We start from the raw sequence: 5,772 nt of genomic DNA on the forward strand, positions 1-5,772 counted from the left end.
CTTGTCCTGCACACATAAAAATGTGCCTTCCCAGCCCGACTCAGCCACAAACAGTGGACATCAGGAAAGTCCCCTCTTCTTTGGCCTATAGTGTCTTCAACTCTAAAGTTATGGGGTGGGTGGGTGGGTGAGGAAGTGGGTACAATAAGCTTCAAGGACACTTCTCACTGTTCCTTTCCTGGATTCTATGAATCCTAATACGAGTGATTAAAAACAAAAACAAAAAAACCCCACAAACTACTTAAAGAAGAATCCCTGAAAATTACTATGCTGTAAGATTTGATTTCTCAGAAATGATCAGGAAAGGAGAATGTGGGACGCCTCAAGGCGGTGTGTGTGGTTTTTCCTTTTTTTTCTTTTTTTACACTCCAGTGAATCAATCTTTGCAGAGAGTATGAAATGAAAATCTGGCACCTTGCAGTAAAATTAGGGCTGGCATCGCTGTCCTAAAAAAAAAAAAAAAAAAGAAAAAAAGGCAGCCTCAGAAAAATTATGACCAGCTGCCTGCTGGATTCACCCTGCCGAGGAGGAGTCTTGTGACACAGTTTACGACCCCGAGGATTACGGCGGTCCCGACGCTATCAGCTTGATTGCAGGAGCAGGACTACCGCTGGCGGGCTCCCCGAGCCCCGCGCTCTGGCCCACATGACGCGCCTGGCTCTCAATCTGACGAATTTTTTCTCTCTCACTCTACCTGCTCCAAATTACTTGGTGGAAACGGCAGGCTTCCTGGCTACTACTGTTTTGTTGTTTTTTTTTTTTCCCCCTTCATTCCTAAATGGGGTTGTGGAAACCCAAAGAGGTGGCAGGGAGGAGAAGGCAATTTATTCTTCAACTCAGAGTCTACTCCCCAGGTTGCAGGAGAGAATTGGAGAGGGGAACCCTGTCTTTCTGGGCCATGAGCTGGTGAAACGTATGATGGCATCTGAGTGTTTGGGAATCATTGGCAATGCCAGGATTTGGACTCAGTCTTGAGACCAAGTGAGCCCCCCAGCATCTCAGGAGACCAGCATCCTCAGGCGGGGATGGATGGAGGAGTACTTCTGGCCCAAGACATCACTGGCCACATGTGCTGGGTGTAGAGTGTGCTCCCAGAGACATTGCTTGGAGAGGAACTGAGGAGAGGAGGACGCCCGAAGCTCTAATCTTGAAACTTGACCTCCAGGTCTGAGCCCCTACATGCTTTACTTGCTCTATATCCTTTAGCGATTTACTTTCCCTCTTAGGTAGCTCAGTCAGTAAAGATTCTGCCTCTAGTACAGGAGACAGGGTTTGATCCCTGGGTTGGGAAGATCCCCTGCAGAAGGAATGGCAACCCACTCCAGTATTCTTGTCTAGGAAATCCCACCGACAAAGGAGCTTGGTGAGCTACAGTCCATGAGGTCACGAGAGTCAGGCGTGACCTAGCAACTAAACCACTGCCACTACCACCCTGGGTCTCAGTTCCCCATTTGAAAATTCTGGGCTTGGAATTTCAGCTGGGGTTGCAAACTAGTGGGCCTGAGATTTAACTTGGAAGAATTGCTTTGTTTGGCCTGCATTGTGCTTTTAAACCAAGAAATTTGATATTTCAAAAAATCCAAATTTTTGACTTCTCTTGAAAAATCCAAAGACTTAAACAAAAAAGGTTTGTGTCATCCTGTGGCAAAAAGGAGTCTAGACCTAGAAATTTTCTAGCTGATCCTAAATTCGTCTGGGTCAAGAGTCCCCAAATTGTCAAAGCAATCTTGAAGGAGAACAAAATCATAGGACACACTTCCTGGTTTCAAAAGTTACTACAGAGCTACAATAATCAATGAGCGTGATAGTGGCACAAAGATAGACACACAGATCAGTGGGATAGAACTGAGTGTCTAGAAATACATCCTCACATCCATAGTCAAGGTCGCCATTTTCTTTTTTTTTGGAAGCTAATTACTTTACAATATTGTATTGGTTTTGCCATACATTGACATGAATCCGCCACGGGTGTACCTGTGTTCCCCATCCTGAACCCCCCTCCCACCTCCCTCCCTGTACCATCTCTCTGGGTCATCCCAGTGCACCAGCCCCAAGGATCCTGTATCATGCATCGAACCTGGACTGGAGATCCGTTTCACATATGATAATATACATGTTTCAATGCCATTCTCCCGTATCATCCCACCCTCACCCTCTCCCAGAGTCCAAAAGACTATTCTATACATCTGTGTCTCTTTTGCTGTTTCGCATACAGGGTTATTGTTACCATCTTTCTATATTCCATATATATGCGTTAGTATACTGTATTGGTGTTTTTCTTTTTGGCTTACTTCACTCTGTGTAGTAGGCTCCAGTTTCATCCACCTCATTAGAACTGACTCAAATGTATTCTTTTTAATGGCTGAGTAATATTCATGTGTATATGTACCACAGCTTTCTTATCCATTCATCTGCTGATGGACATCTAGGTTGCTTCCATGTCCTGGCTATTATAAACAGTGCTGCAATGAACATTGGGGTACACGTGTCTCTTTCAATTCTGGTTTCCTCGGTGTGTATGCCCAGCAGTGCAATTGCTGGGTCGTATGGCAGTTCTATTTCCAGTTTTTTAAGGAATCTCCACGCTGTTCTCCATAGTGGCTGTACTAGTTTGCATTCCCACCAACAGTGTAAGAGGGTTCCCTTTTCTCCACGCCCTCTCCAGCATTTATTGCTTGTAGACTTTTGGATCGCAGCCATTCTGACTGGCGTGAAAGGTACCTCACTGTGGTTTTGATTTGCATTTCTCTGATAATGAGTGATGTTGAGCATCTTTTCATGTGTTTGTTAGCCATCTGTATGTCTTCTTTGGAGAAATGTCTGTTTAGTTCTTTGGCCCAGGTTTTGATTGGGTCATTTATTTTTCTGGAATTGAGCTGCAGGAGTTGGTTGTGTATTTTTGAGATTAATTCTATGTCAGTTGCTTCATTTGCTATTAATTTCTCCTGTTCTGAAGGCTGTCTTTTCACCTTGCTTATAGTTTCCTTTTTTGTCAACTAGGGTACCAAGATAGCAAGAGAGGGAAAGAGTAGTCTTTTCAACAAGTGGTGATGGGACAACTGGATATTCATACAAAAAAGAATGAATTTGGATCTCTATCTCACACTGCATATAAAAAAATAATTCAAAATAGGTCAAAGACCAGAATTTAAGAGCTAAACTACAAGACTTTTAGAAGAAAAAGTAAGTAGAAACCTCCAAGATCACTCATTTGGCAATGGTTTCTTAGATATGACACCAACAACGTAAGTGACTCCCCATTAGGTAAGTTGTATTTCAAGAAAATTAAAAACTGCTGTGCTGCAAATGATGCCATCAAGAATGTGAAAAGACAACTTACAAAATGGGGAAGATATTTGCGGATTGTGTTATCTGATAAGAGACTTGTAATAAGAGTATATAAGCTAGTCTCACAACTCAATAAGAAGATAATTCAATGTAAAAACAGGCAAAGAATCTACACGGATATTTCTCCAAAGAGGATACACAAATAGCCATGAGGGTGTTCACTATTTTTAGTCAGTAGGGAAATGCAAACCGAATCCTGATGAGACACGACTTCATACCCATTAGGACGGTGATAATAAAAAGCCAGATAAAATAATACATTTTGAGGCTGTGGAAAAATTGGAGCTCTTCTACATTGCTGATGGAATGTAAAATAGGCAGCCACTTTGGAAAATGATCTGTCTCCACACCCGTGTTTATGCTCTCTCCCTCCACTTCCCTGGAGTGTCTTTACTTCCCCATACTCCCTAGTGCGACACTACGCACAGGCTCAGCACTTGGGTGGATGGTTCCACTGCACCCCCAGTGGGTCCAGAGTCAGTCTGTGTGTGTGTGGGGTCTGGGAACAAATGAGAGAGGAGGCAATGGGTGGGAGGAGTGATCTCTGATTTAGGAGGTAAGAAAGTCTCCCAAAGTTCCTCGAGACCACAAACCTAAATGCCTAAAGAGGCCAGGCAGGTTTTGGTCATTAGTGAAGCAAAGAGATGGTTGAAGGGCATCAAGGAGTAAAGTCTGTGGCAAACTAGGGAACATAGGCTCTGTCTAAGAGGAAGCTACCATGATATCCTCCATATTGAGGCCTTGTTAGAAAATGCCCCCAGAAAGGCTTGATCTTTTAATTTTTCAGGAGGAACTGGAAATCTTTATTTGTATATAAAATGTACTGGTTTTAAAAAGCATTGCATAGGACAGATAGAGTTGAGTGATGCTTTTAAAATTTTCATGTACTGGACTAGACTATGTGAGGCCTTTTCTCTAGGTGAGGCCATGAGGCATAAGAGGGTCTGAGAACTGGCCTGAATTCAAAGCACCAGCCTGGCACTCTGGGCATCTCCTGAGCTTCCCTCTTGGACCCTCCTTGTTGAGTAGAAATGATCAGAAGGATGATAGGCAAGAGGGAAGCCAGGAGAAGATTCTCAGATGCTGTGGGTTTTGAGAAAGGGGTGGGGTGGGGAGAGAGGAAGAGAGAGAGAGGAAGTGTGTGGGGATGTTGAAATGGAATGAAATGATGTGAAGCTGATCAACGTGTGGTGGAAAGAGCACTGACTGGACAAAAGGTCAAGGGCCCTGAGACTCTGCATTGCTTAAACTCTAGGTGTTGAGACACAGAGGCAGGTAAGTCATGCTCCCTATCTGACAGCAGGCTTAGTATCTTATGGTGGAATTGGATGGAAACCCGTCCTTATCTTATGTGTCTGTGTAGTATCCTGGTTGTCACACCATAGTCAAGGCCTGCCTGCCAAGGAGGGAGCCACTTCTGCTGCCTAGGACCTATATAGAGGTGTCTCTCCATGGAGGAAGGAAGGGACACTTGAGCTGGGTGTAGAAGAATCAGTGGGATCCTGTCATCCAGATAAAGGGGAGCAGGAGGGATATTTTAGGCCTGAAGCTATCAAGGCATGGGGAGGCAGGATCTTCTGAAGTACTATTGGGTTTTGTTCAGAGCCCAGTAGTGGGTGAGCTGGTAACACGGATGGAGAGAATCACGGTGGAAGATGAGACCAGAAAGGAGCATGGATCAGGTCATAAATGCAGTAGTGGGTAAAGGGCTTACTGGTGAAATCCTAGAGGTAGGGAAGAGTCATGGTAGGCTTTGAAGTCAGAAAGAGTCATAATCTCTTTATTGATTCATTCATTCATCAAACATATTTTGAGCACTGAGGACCCTGATGTGAACAAAGCATTCCAACTCCTGCCCTCTTAAAGTTTGTAGTCTAGGGCAGGGGGAGACAAAAATTGATTGAAAAATCACCCAAATAAGTTTGTCACTTAAGACTGTGAAAAAAGCCGTGAAGAAAGAGATGACTAAGATACTGTGACTAAGACCTGAGAATGAGGAGGAAGCGGGAGCAGAGGTGGCTGGAAACCCAGGCTGCAGGGACTCTGCATGCATACAGATTTGGATTTTATTCCAAGTGCCCAACACCATTGCTGTCCCAGGGCAAGACTCAGCCACAACCTTGTTGCAAACCCTGGGCATGCCTTTCACCCCCACCCCCAAATCTCCTCTTCCTTGCCCTCTCAGTCTTGGATTTCATAACTGTATTAGAAACAGGCAGGACAAGTCTACCTCCCGGGCCCCATGCAATCTCTCTAATTTTTTTTTTCCTCCCTGACGCTGACACTCAGCTCACTATCTTAGAAGATGCCTCAGAGTCAATGATAATTTCAAGTGCTGGCCCCTCCGCCTCACCTCCCTGCCTCTATTCTGGTAGCTCCTCTGTTCCCCTGGCTGCTTCTACCCTTCATCAGTGCAGCCTGGAG

The sequence above is a fragment of the Bison bison genome, unplaced genomic scaffold (assembly GCF_000754665.1).
Source record: "Bison bison bison isolate TAMUID 2011002044 unplaced genomic scaffold, Bison_UMD1.0 scf7180017864029, whole genome shotgun sequence".
NCBI classification, from domain to species: Eukaryota; Metazoa; Chordata; class Mammalia; order Artiodactyla; family Bovidae; genus Bison; species Bison bison.